This window comes from Botryllus schlosseri, chromosome 4, assembly GCF_051294905.1.
Source record: "Botryllus schlosseri isolate E-star chromosome 4, Bs_hap1, whole genome shotgun sequence".
NCBI lineage: Eukaryota > Metazoa > Chordata > Ascidiacea > Stolidobranchia > Styelidae > Botryllus > Botryllus schlosseri.
Window position 1 is genome coordinate 16794530 of NC_137239.1, and position 12939 is coordinate 16807468.

The following is a 12939-nucleotide window of genomic DNA, read 5'->3' on the forward strand; positions in this document are numbered from 1 at the left end:
GAAAATTTGACCATCGATTGAAGAGAGGACTTTGATACTGACATAATCTGCTGGCTGCGGAATCTAAATCAGCGGAAAACGAAGTGTAGCCTGAGCAGCGGAAACAGCGGAAAAGTTAACCATACCCGTTTGAGGCAAATTTGACGGAAGATTGACCATCGATTAGAGAGCGGACTTTGATACTGACATAATCTGCTGGCTGCGGAATCCATATAAGCGGAAAACGGAGTGTAGCCGAAGCAGCGGAAACAGCGGAAAATTTAACCATACCAGTTTGAGGCGAATATGACGGAAAATTTGACCATCGATTGAAGAGAGGACTTTGATACTGACATAATCTGCTGGCTGCGGAATCTAAATCAGCGGAAAACGGAGTGTAACCGAAGCAGCGGAAACAGCGGAAAAGTTAACCAAGGCCTACCAGTTTGAGGCGAATATGACTTTGATCAGTGGTTCCCAACCTTTTTCGGTGGCAGGGCCAAATTTAGAATTTCAGAGCACGGTTGGGGCCGCACGAATACAAGGGCAATGAGAGAAACTCAAAATAGTCACCAAAAGATGAAAATTGGCAGTATTCCGATCATTCGCTTGACGCCATTGGCCATTGTGTTGCCGCGCTCCCGTGGTTCTGAAGAATCAACATTTGCTGCCTATTTCGGAGTAGTTTTATTGCCCTGGCGAGATTTCAATTCGTATTTTTGGAATCAGTGCGATACTTGCTTTCTATAAACACCGACATATCAAATTATTCGGACGCTTGGGTCGCGAGCTATAGGATTACCAATTATGTTGCTATTTATCATCTTAATCGGGTGTCCCTTTAAGGCAGCTTCGCTCGACTAATCGCGCCAAGCGCGAAAAATTTTTATAATTCAGTATTGAATCGGTCAATATAATCGGGAATTCCATATATATTGGTATCAACTTTTATCCTCTCTCTGCTCACGTAATCAGATTGACAGGCTGAGCCGAGTCAGTTGTGTTTGAAAAGGTAGGAACACTCAATCATAATTAAACATCTTCGGGCGTATACCCGTTGGCAGGAACGAAACAGCACTTCGTCAGGCCAAAAAACTTAGTTCTTGAGCTCCCATAGATTGATAAACCGACCCTCCGCCCCGCTGTTCGCTTCTGCCACGAAATCAGGATCACCGTTTAGTGAGCCAGCGTGGAGAGCGAAAATGTTCGATAATTCAAAATAAAATAGGTCAATAAGATCGGGAATTGCATAAATATTGCTATCAATTACTTGTCCTCTCTGCTCACGTAATCACATTTACCGGTTTGAGTGCGGTGTCTTGGAAACTGTAGGGCTCGTAAATAATAAATAAACATATTCGGACGGGCGGACCCGTTGGTACGACTTCATTACATGATGTTATTTCATGACCTCAAGTCTACTATATCAAAAAATATAGAATCGCCCAAACGTACTAAACTAAAAGATGCACACGATTTCAAATTGGTATTTCTTCACTGGCATATAATTCTTCCCTGCGGGATGGTAGCCTATTTGTCTCGTGACGTTCAGATTGCCAAGACAGGAACATTTGGCGCCAGACATTTAGGCGCCTGTGGTCAATTATACCTATATGTATTTTGTATATACATAACGAAGTTTTCGTTCCGCGTAAGGGCAGTCCTTTTGGGCCCAGGTTTTCTGGCTGCCGATCGTTCTGGCACACTTCTTGGAGTCGCATGTTACATGGCTGGAAAGTTAGCGCACATTGCATTGAAACAACAGTGACTTAATCTTACCAGTCTACTCACAACTTTCCTGCAATCCTAATTGAAAACTCCAGACTCAAAGCCAAGCCAGAGTATTTATTAATTTTTTTTTCATAAATCGATTTCTCAATATTTTTGTGGGGGCCGCAAGAAGGCTAGCTGGGGGCCGCGGTTGGGAGTCACTGACTTTGATACTGACATAATCTGCTAAATGTAATCGTGAGTAATCGTGATCACTTTTCCAATGTAATGGTTATGCGAAATTTATGCCGGAGTTGCGAGAGAATACTTTGAGTGCATGTTGACATGTTGACTTTGAGTACATGTTAAAGCATAAAAACAAGTGTTGTAATGCCTCTATCTTCCGAGAATAAAGCTACATTAAAAATAACGTTAACGATCCACAATATTTGTTATTAACGTATACTAATCGCGCAAAGTGTTGAAACCGTATCCGATACAACTTCTCCGTATTGCTCTTCGCCTAAACTCGGGGCCTTATCATATGGGGTAGGGCGCCATGCCATGATATTCTCTAACACAAGGTTTTCCAGTAAACAAAAGGTTAGTATCGCATTTTCATATCAATACTATAATATGCATCCCATGATACGAAAGAATGCTTATTCTGTCGATAGTTGCTAACACATGACACTTCATCAACGGAAAATGACAAATGAAACGATGATAATATTTACAGTCATGGCAAAACACAGAGTAAAAGGTCAAATACAAAAGTTCACGATTCAAGTTTTGCAGCTAAGCAGTCGTTCCTGTAACAAATGAAGTATGTCATCTCAGCAACATTTTCATCGGCGAGACAAGACTTGTGAAACCATTTCCGACATTCGACACACATTATCTGCTGATCGTCGTGTTTACTACCTTGACATATGCTGCTGTCGCAATTACCCCATCTCGATTTATCCGTGACAGCAATGACAGATGATGAATCAGCTAGTTCTTTGTATGGCATATCACTGTCCGATATCGTAGCCCAATTTTCCAATACAGAAGCGCATTTTGATCGGGCTGTGTCAGTCAATGTGAATCGGTACTCAGGTGACGGACGCCGACTCTTTGCTAAGTGGTCCACCCACACTCGGCACCTTCCCGACGGAAAATCTTCAGACAAGGGTAAATTGTTAGACACGCAATAGGCATTTGCTATTACGTGAATGCCACAGTCGAATGTGTTCAATTGCTGCTTCACGTCCCTGCATAGAAAAAACTGCCAGTCCTTGATGTCGCATATCACATTCGCAACTGAAAGGCAAGCGCTAATCATTTTAAATATGTTGCGAAAAATATCCTCGTACCTCTTCCGATTTTGAGATACCATAGAATCCATCACTAGTGTGGTTTTGGTACTCAAGTTGACCACTGCCAGTATCCAGTGACTTTGAACATGCACTAGAATAATGAAGAAGTCTTTGTTCGCCGCTTGGTGACTGAGCGCAAACTGGCAGAGATGAGATGCATTGCGATTATGCTCTGCATATCTGTACAGAAACAAGTTGAAAAATTGAATACCAAGTTTGTCGATGCAAAATGCTTCTATTGCTCGCTCTATTGTGTCATCATCTAACCATTTCCCAGGTTTCAAGCATTGGCGTGTCACATGCTGCGGATTTTCATCCGTTGTCGACGAAAGCCATGGGTAATCATTGGGTGCGAGCAGCTTTACGGAGTCGGTCGTCAAGTCCAATTGGAGTGATTCTTCATTCATTTCAGACATGTCTTCGTCGGATATCAACGATTGATCTGGATTTGATGGCTGTTGCGGGGGTGGATGTTTTTTTGACGTTGAAGAGTCATCTGGCGTGTTTTCAATATAATCAAAATCATTGGCGGCGAGCAGCTTTACGGAGTCGGTCGTCAAGTCCATTGGCAGAGCTTCATTCATTTCAGACATGTCTTCGTCTGGTATCATCGATGGATCTGAGTTTGATGGCTGTTGTAAGAGTGGCTGTTTTTTTGGCGTTGAATGGTCAGCTGGCGTGTTCACTTTATAATCATAATCTACCGTGCGAGGCCTTTTTCGACCAGACTTCCTGGTTCGACCCTTGCGATTTTTCAGGAGCTTACTCAAACTGCAGGGGACCTCTTTCTGTATGCTGTTGTCTCCGAGCGACATCGCTACAGCTAGAATATGATAGCATGTTGTAGTGCTTGCGCAAGTGCAAGATGGGGGCTTCGGGTGGTACCGGACGCAATGAATCTGACGTTGAGTCATTGAAGCAACGGTGAATACGCCATTTGTCGACGAGAATCCAACCATATTATTAATTCCGCACCACCTTGCCATAGCGCGTTGGGTGAATCTTCGATTATCCTTTTTGTTGGTCCTGAAGAATTTCGTAAGATTTTCGTCTTTGTTGATTTCACTTATGATATCTTCAAGCGTTAACATATCAGGAAACTTGATATCTTTGAGAATTTTTTTCATGTAGTTCAATTCCTCTTTAAGAGCATATCGCCCATATCCGCCTTCCGCGCGACGAAAATCATTCAAGTAGCCCGTCTGCAGTTGATGAAACCACAATATGATAGCATCCAATGTCATTTCCTTACGCCCGCTCAAGGAGAAGAACCGTACAGAACTGGATTTCATTCTATTAGCCAGCACATTAATTTTTTATTTTATCGGGAATATCAGACATTGAAGCTACATTTCAAGAGAAAGGGGTTTCAAGTTTGAAATGGAAGAGATTCCGACTACAAAAAGCAACCCGCGTCTACGCCAACACGTGTTTTCTAACTGTCGGCAACTAATATTCTTTTTCAAATGTGCAACTAGAACTAGAACTAATTAATTTTCAAAATCCGCAAGAACTGGAACTAGAATTAGAAGTACTCAAAAACCCGTCAGTTAGTTGACCATTAACTGACTAAATGTTTAGCTTGTACAAGTCTGCTGGCATCCCTTTAATAATATACACTACGCTATTCATAAGCATCTCGCAGGATGTACCAATTAGAAATGCCTTAATGAGCTAGTCTTGGCCTGGGCTCATTAGTCCAAGAAAGGGAGACCATGCCTAGTAGCCTAACTGGACGTTCTGATATACGTTCTTCCACCGATACAGTCAATACAATACAATTTATTCGATGTTGATACAGTGTTAGTAAGCGCTTGCTTCTCAGCGGAACTGGTCGGCATAATTGGATTTATTCGCTGTTGCGTGAATCGAAGAGCAAAACATAACTGCTCATACCTCGCTGACATGCTTATCTGGGTCATCTTGGAATAATGAATAACAATAACTTCGCATTTATTAGAAAGTGTAATTCAATCTTTACCAAATAAACAGCATCGCTTCACAGCATCACACACTGTAATCGAGAATGGTGTGTTTTTTTCAATTTACTGCATAGCGCAGGGCGTATTTCAAGTCATCACACCTTTTGAGTACTAGAATTATTATTTGCACCCATCCCAGTGGGTGTGAATAAGCCTAATACACCCACCATACCATCAAAAACAAACCCCAAGCATTGGCATTTCGGGTGAATTATCAGTGATTACACCTTTTTTCAGGCACTTATGAATTCAGAGGTGGTCAGTAACGAAGTACTCCTACTTTTTGAATTACTTGAAGTAGATTTTGCCCACTCACACTACTTTTTAAGTAGTTATGATTTTAGACTACTTCTACCTCTACTTGACAGTTTTCAGTTTTGTAGGCAAAAATAAGCCTAGAAAACCTGCTTACTTAATTACTTTGAACCACCACTCCTACTTCTACTTGAGTAGAAATTCCGGTGTTACTTCTACTTCTACTTGAGTAGCGACGATGAGCGATTTAGATTCCGTAGCCAGCAGATTATGTTAGTATCAAAGTCCGCTATGTAATCGATGGTCAAATTTTCCGTCATATTCGCCTCAAACTGGTATGGTTAAATTTTCCGCTGCTTCGGCTACACTCCGTTTTCCCGCTGATTTAGATTCCGCAGCGAGCTGATTATGTCAGTATCAAAGTCCGCTATGTAATCGATGGTCATATTTCCGTAATATTCGCCTCAAAATGGTATGGTTAAATTTTCCGCTGTTTCCGCTGCTTCGGCTACACTCCGTTTTTCCGCTGATTTAGATTCCGCAGCCAGCAGATTATGTTAGTATCAAAGTCCGCTATGTAATCGATGGTCAAATTTTCCGTCATATTCACCTCAAACTGGTATGGTTAAATTTTCCGCTGTTTCCGCTGCTTCGGCTACACTCCGTTTTTCCGCTGATTTAGATTCCGTAGCCAGCAGATTATGTTAGTATCAAAGTCCGCTATGTAATCGATGGTCATATTTCCGTAATATTCGCCTCAAAATGGTATGGTTAAATTTTCCGCTGTTTCCGCTGCTTCGGCTGCACTCCGTTTTTCCGCTGATTTAGATTCCGTAGCCAGCAGATTATGTCAGTATCAAAGTCCGCTATGTAATCGATGGTCATATTTCCGTAATATTCGCCTCAAAATGGTATGGTTAAATTTTCTGCTGTTTCGGCTACACTCCGTTTTTCCGCTGATTTAGATTCCGCAGCGAGCTGATTATGTCAGTATCAAAGTCCGCTATGTAATCGATGGTCAAATTTTCCGTCATATTCGCCTCAAACTGGTATGGTTAAATTTTCCGCTGTTTCCGCTGCTTCGGCTACACTCCGTTTTTCCGCTGATTTAGATTCCGTAGCCAGCAGATTATGTTAGTATCAAAGTCCGCTATGTAATCGATGGTCATATTTCCGTAATATTCGCCTCAAAATGGTATGGTTAAATTTTCCGCTGTTTCCGCTGCTTCGGCTGCACTCCGTTTTTCCGCTGATTTAGATTCCGTAGCCAGCAGATTATGTCAGTATCAAAGTCCGCTATGTAATCGATGGTCATGTTTCCGTAATATTCGCCTCAAAATGGTATGGTTAAATTTTCCGCTGTTTCGGCTACACTCCGTTTTTCCGCTGATTTAGATTCCGCAGCGAGCTGATTATGTCAGTATCAAAGTCCGCTATGTAATCGATGGTCATATTTCCGTAATATTCGCCTCAAAATGGTATGGTTAAATTTTCCGCTGTTTCCGCTGCTTCGGCTGCACTCCGTTTTTCCGCTGATTTAGATTCCGTAGCCAGCAGATTATGTTAGTATCAAAGTCCGCTATGTAATCGATGGTCAAATTTTCCGTCATATTCGCCTCAAACTGGTATGGTTAAATTTTCCGCTGTTTCCGCTGCTCAGGCTACACTCCGTTTTTCCGCTGATTTAGATTCCGCAGCGAGCAGATTATGTCAGTATCAAAGTCCGCTATTTAATCGATGGTTAAGTTTTCCGCTATTTCCGTCTTTCCGTCTTTTAGGAATCGGCATTTTTTATTGTTTCCGCTGTTTCCGTTGTTTCCGCGTTTTAGGGTTCGTTTTCCGCTGTTTCCGCTTTTCCGTCTTTTAGGGATGCCCATTTGTAGACCAGGGATTGTCACAGTAGCCATGATAGAGATGATCATCTTGGATGAAGAAGCAGGGTGCTGTCATTCCAAAGTACTTTCATTTTTATCAACGTATATTAGTAAAACTGTAATCCCCACGACCTATGTTCCGCCCTGTGTATGGCTTGCTCCGATCCTAACCCTTGTCCAGTCCACTGATTTACAACCACACCATGTGCTGCCGTAGATATTTATTTTTCAGATGCAGTTGGAAACGGGCAATAATGACAAGCCGCAAGACCACGGACCATGCAACGATGGATGGATGAAATCGGATGAGTTTCTCCAAACTGTCACTGACATCAAACCCGTTTGCTAGATATGGAAGGGTCATGGCGACCCGGAGATCTTTCATTTTAACCGGGTTTACACTTTGGTCTCCACGGTGTCTTCACGCACCAAGCAGTCACTTCCAGTTGTGCCCCGGATAGTTTTGCATAACTGGCTAACATCTAGCAAATGGTCAATACACAATACCACAAATAACTGTTGAAATGTGTTTATTTCTTGTAAGGATTGCAGGAAGTGAGATATAGGCCTAATAGCAGTTAACAATGCCTCATGACTACATAGCCGGAATGTAGTAATATTGTGCCCTCCATTTCGTATTGTAGAGGGTTAGCTGATATACTCATCGTCATTGAACCGTCATACTTGTAATAACGTTTCTTAATGACCTGCGATGTTTGAATGTTAGCACCGGAGAGAGAGGGAGTCAGCGGTGCAGGCAGAACGTGTAACCTGAAAATTAATGCATAGCGTATTAGAAAGCAGCAATGGCACTGGTGCTTATCTTAGGTCATATTCAGAGAAACTAGATGGGAAGTAATTAAAAGGCGAGATACATGCTAATGTATAACTATGAAATTGCAAACAAAACAATTCATCATTCTTTACACAATATTGATTTTCCCTTCAAATCACCACGAGTACCCTGGCTTCCTTTATTCGATTCTCTTCCTTTTCGAAGTTTACTAACTAGCTTCTTCGTGAAGGAGTGACCCAACACTCTGAGAAATAAGCCAATGATATAATCTATAACTAGTTTGGAATGGACATCAGAACATGTCGCTCTGTTGATGCTGCTTGTGAAGTTGAATACGTACGAACTTTTGATAACTCTGTCCTGCAAAATTGAAAAGTTCATTAACTTTGGGGATTTGCTGCATTCCCTTGTAAACTACCTGTAGACTCTCCCAAGAAGAAAGAGCAGCTCAGAGCTCGGATAAATAAGTGCCCCGGCCTTCCGCTCCATTAGGGGGATCAACTTGCCGAAGGGCTTACCAGTGTAATATATTCAAGCAAAGATCGGTCTAACTGGTCATTGAATTTTCGAATCGCCTTTCTCAAAGTAAAACCAGCCATGTATTCCAAAATATCACTCTCCCTTTCAGAAATACTGGCAGACACTAATGACTCAGGCTGCGGTGCCTTTATTCCATTATCAATAATTCTTTCCATGAGATCAAGTAAAAATTTGGCAGAGAGAAGCCTGTCCTTTGATTTTGTGAATGATATTGGATCACCGCAAACCTTACTGTAACTCATCACAAGATCATCAGGATTTCCGTTGGAGTTCATACTGATAGTCCAACCCGTAGCTAGTTCAATACCTTTTTCAGAGAGTACTGGCGGGTCTTTGAAATCCAATGAGCGCAGCAGCGGTGCAAGATCAACTGGTTGCTGTATGATATTTGGAGCATATATGGTGTCCTTGCTTTCGTCAAAGTCGTTGAAGAGCAGTTCATGGACAATTTCCGGAGGAATATCGTACCATTCCTCAACAACATCACTGACTTTCGAGGCCATAATTTCAATAGATATACTGTATAAATGAGTATACATTAAAATATTTATTATAATAATAAGACAGATCCCATGACAGTACCGAATTACTATTTTTCCGACTAGTATTACAACCAGGCATTTCCAATATTCGATAGTTGTAATGAATCACCAATACATATCTGCAAAACACCTACTATAAGGTCAAATGCCACAAAAGATCACTAACAGAAAACAAAAACTTTCTCAATGCTAAGGTTTTGTGACTGGCACGAATTTGCTTAACTCGTGAGGTCACTATCACCCGACCGGAAATGATTGACAGGCCACGCAGTTACCGTTCTATCCCATTCAGTTTTCCATGATGAAAGTGTCTTTCTGATTGATTACATTGATGTTTTGTGGGTGGACCCGACCGGCTAGTTTTTGCATTGCATTGCGAATTCGAAGTATACTTGATAGCAAATGCATTGTCGAGGTATAATTTGAGAAATATCGACTAAGGGTGGAGCCCAATTCTTCTCCTCAACAAAGTAATGCTCAAATGCGTATCTCCACTCAACTAAGTATCGATCGATACTCAGCGTTGAGTGCGCGCCAATTCTCGCTACTCAGTTAAGTATCGATTTCCAGACAGCATTTTCCGAAAGTGCGTTGCCAGATTTTTTTAGCCTTGACCCAGACACGCGTGGGCGATTTTGTCATGACAACGAGACGCTTTCCTCGTTATTTCGTCACAAAACCTACTACGTTGGCGTCGATTTCACTGATTTATCTCATCCAGACCCTTCCAAGATGGCCCAATAGAAATAATAGTAATCCTTGAAGATACCCAGAACATACCTTTGCCCCACAGAAGTACATTTGCAAGATGCTACAAACCCATTCGAAATTTATAAAGATAATTTTCAGAGCATGCGAAAACGTAAGTGCAGGCCTCAAAAAACAAAAGAATGCATCAATCTCGTGTAAATAAATTGAAAATGGACATTTCTTCATGGTTCCTCTATGCACGATTCACTTGAATCCTACACGATTAAACTTTGCCATATCCACCCTACATTTTCTCCCTGATAAAATCAGCATTTCTTGTTTCCAAGAGCTTATTGCTGCTCTGTTGGCGAAAATCTCGTCTGCATATTGAGTGGCACTATCGAATGTGACTATGGAACGGAAACTCCCGTTTTCCCATTGTTAAGTCACGCTCGACTGAATCTAGCGACTTTGGTCAATCGCAGCGCAACAATCGAACAATTTGCCTTAGGTTAAATGGCATATCACACTTGTAGATACCCGACTTTGATAACGAAATTACTAGACTAATCAGTCAGTGGTAATCTTGAAACTTGCTACAGTGTTAGATGACATCATCAAGATATACAATTCGGAAGCTAGTCGCTCATCTGGGTATGCAACACAATCAAAATCAACATAGACCGACAGCGGCTTTTGCGAAAAATCCGTTATTGGCTAGGCTGTGCGCACTGCGCACTGCGCACAGTGCGCATCTATACAGTACATACTCGACTTCGGTAACGAAATTACTGATCCAACTGTGTAGGAAGAGCCTTTAAATTTGGCACAGAGTTAGAACGCATAATCCGAATAATAGATACGAAATCTCGTCATCTCTCCCGCTATGGAAATACCTTCAAAATCTATAGAGCAACACAGGTTTTTGCGTAAAATCTGTTCCGCAGCCAGGCATATAGGCTGGATGCAGGACCGTAACAGCACTTCGTCAGGCCCCCCAAAACGTTAGTCTTGGGCCCGCCATAGGATGATAAATAATGGCCGGCGCCGAAATACTTATTTGAAATTTCGTGTATTTGTATATTGCATATGTATGCGCAAAGTGCGCTATCGCATAATAGATTTTACGCGAGTAGGCTATATAGTAGGGGTGGTGTGAACGTGAGGTTCACGTTCGCGTTCTGTGTGTGAACCTCGGAAATTTAGAGGTTCGTGTTCACAACAGAACCTTGGTAGGTTCTGCACTGTGAACCTTTTGGTAAATTGTAATTTTCACTCCATTATAAGATCTTTGGCTCAAATTTATTGCATTTCAACTGCGGGCCACTCCATGCATGGTGCTGGCAGCATAAAAAATCAACGCTTAACGAGCATGCACCATGCACCTCGACAACCTTAAAAGTTTTAGTTGCTTTGTTGCAAAAATTTTCTCGGAATAACCAGCTTTCCGTTTGTGAATATTTAGTGACTATCTGCCGTGAGCTTGACCCGCAATCACACAACATCACGAGCGATATACGTAGTCAGCGAATGATGCTTATTCAACCAATCAATGACATTGATATCGTCTTCTGACGTAAAAAAATCGAACGGGCGTACGGGGTCAATCTTGACTTGATATCTTTACTGTATCATTAAAACCAAATCCGTGCGATTAAGGTGCTCGCTACTGCTGCATAACTTGTTGTTGTTTGTGGTATCGGTAGCGAGTATTGAAACCCGTTGTACACTCTGCTCAATATCAATGTAGCAATACTCAGACTCCGAACACATTGTCCGGTCTAGCTAAGACCGTTAAAGCATAAGCATATATTCCTTGGTAAGTCCTCATCGAAATTGTTGGCGAAGCGACGGAATGTATTGATTTTACGCAATTATTATATACTTTGATTACCGCTGTTGATACATTTAGCGACGTTTAAAACGCCGATATGTACTTCAGCATTGGGGCATTATATGGACCGAGTCTTCACTTGGTATCGTGTACATTAATATAGGCTATCACTTCACTGGAAGATAGGGCTGGAATTAGCATTATGACGTCACGTGACGTCACGAGGTTCACGTTCGTGTTCACACAGAACCTTTCAAAAAGGTTCGCGTTCACACGAACCTGAACCTTTCAGAGGTTCACACCATCCCTACTATATAGGTGCGCGCAGCCTACCGCGTAACGTATTTTTAGCAAAAGCCGGCATCGGTCCATGTGGATTTTAATTGCATACCCAGATGAGCGACTAGCTTCCGAATTGTATATCTTGATGATGTCATCTAACACTGTTGCAAGTTTCAAGATTACCACTGACTGATTAGTGTAGTAATTTTGTTATCAAAGTCGAGTATCTATAAGTGTGATATGCCATTTAACCTAAGGCAAATTGTTCGATTGTTGCGCTGCGATTGACCAAAGTCGCTAGATTCAGTCGAGCGTGACTTAACAATCGGAAAACGGGAGTTTCCGTTCCATAGTCACATTCGATAGTGGCACCATCTCAACACTGATATCGCCAAGAATTCTATAAGCTCAGGTTCAAGATAAGATGCTGCATCTACTCAATTGTGGGAGGAGCATTCGTAAAGTACCGGCAGCGTGAAATTCAATAGCTAGCAGTGGCAAAAAACTTGTCGGTTTTGCTTGACCACCATCCTTTGTCGCCATTTCTGTACCTATAAATTTTAAAAGGCAGCACTCATTCACTTGACGGAACGTGACGCTAGCGCATTTGAGAGAGTAGAAGTTACCATTCCGGTATACCGAGATGCCGTACGACAATAAGTCGAAAGGGTACAGAAGAGAATTACAAATACAACTATAAACACAAAATCCACCCAAGCGCCACTGATTTCATTTGCTCAGCGGAAACTCACATCATGAAATAGCGGCGATTACCTATACGACAATACCGGTACTCCGGTATTTTGCGGGTGTTGCTTGCAGTTGGCTGCTGGCTGGTGAAAATCGACACTTAAGTCTGGTGGTGTGCTGACTTAGATTTGAGTGCCGATTCGAACGCATTTGAGTGTGAGTATACTTTTTGGCGTGAGTTGAGTAATGAAATCGTTGCTGAGTAGAGAATCGCTACTCAGCAGAGAAATTGGGGTCCGCCCTAAGGGTCCGATCATAGCCTTTACAAAAGGCTATGGTCCGATGGATGCGAGGAGATCGGAGCAGGATTATTTTGGATCCGGATTTTAGCATTAACGATGGAT

The 12939-nt window shown here is 42.0% G+C and overlaps 1 protein-coding gene across 1 annotated transcript in view; it reads right to left on the minus strand.

The window, feature by feature from the left end:
* The window catches only part of LOC145438243 (peroxisomal multifunctional enzyme type 2-like), a 364670-nt gene that overhangs the window by 85834 nt on the left and 265897 nt on the right, over positions 1 to 12939 (minus strand). The gene's annotated exons all lie outside the window — the stretch shown is intronic.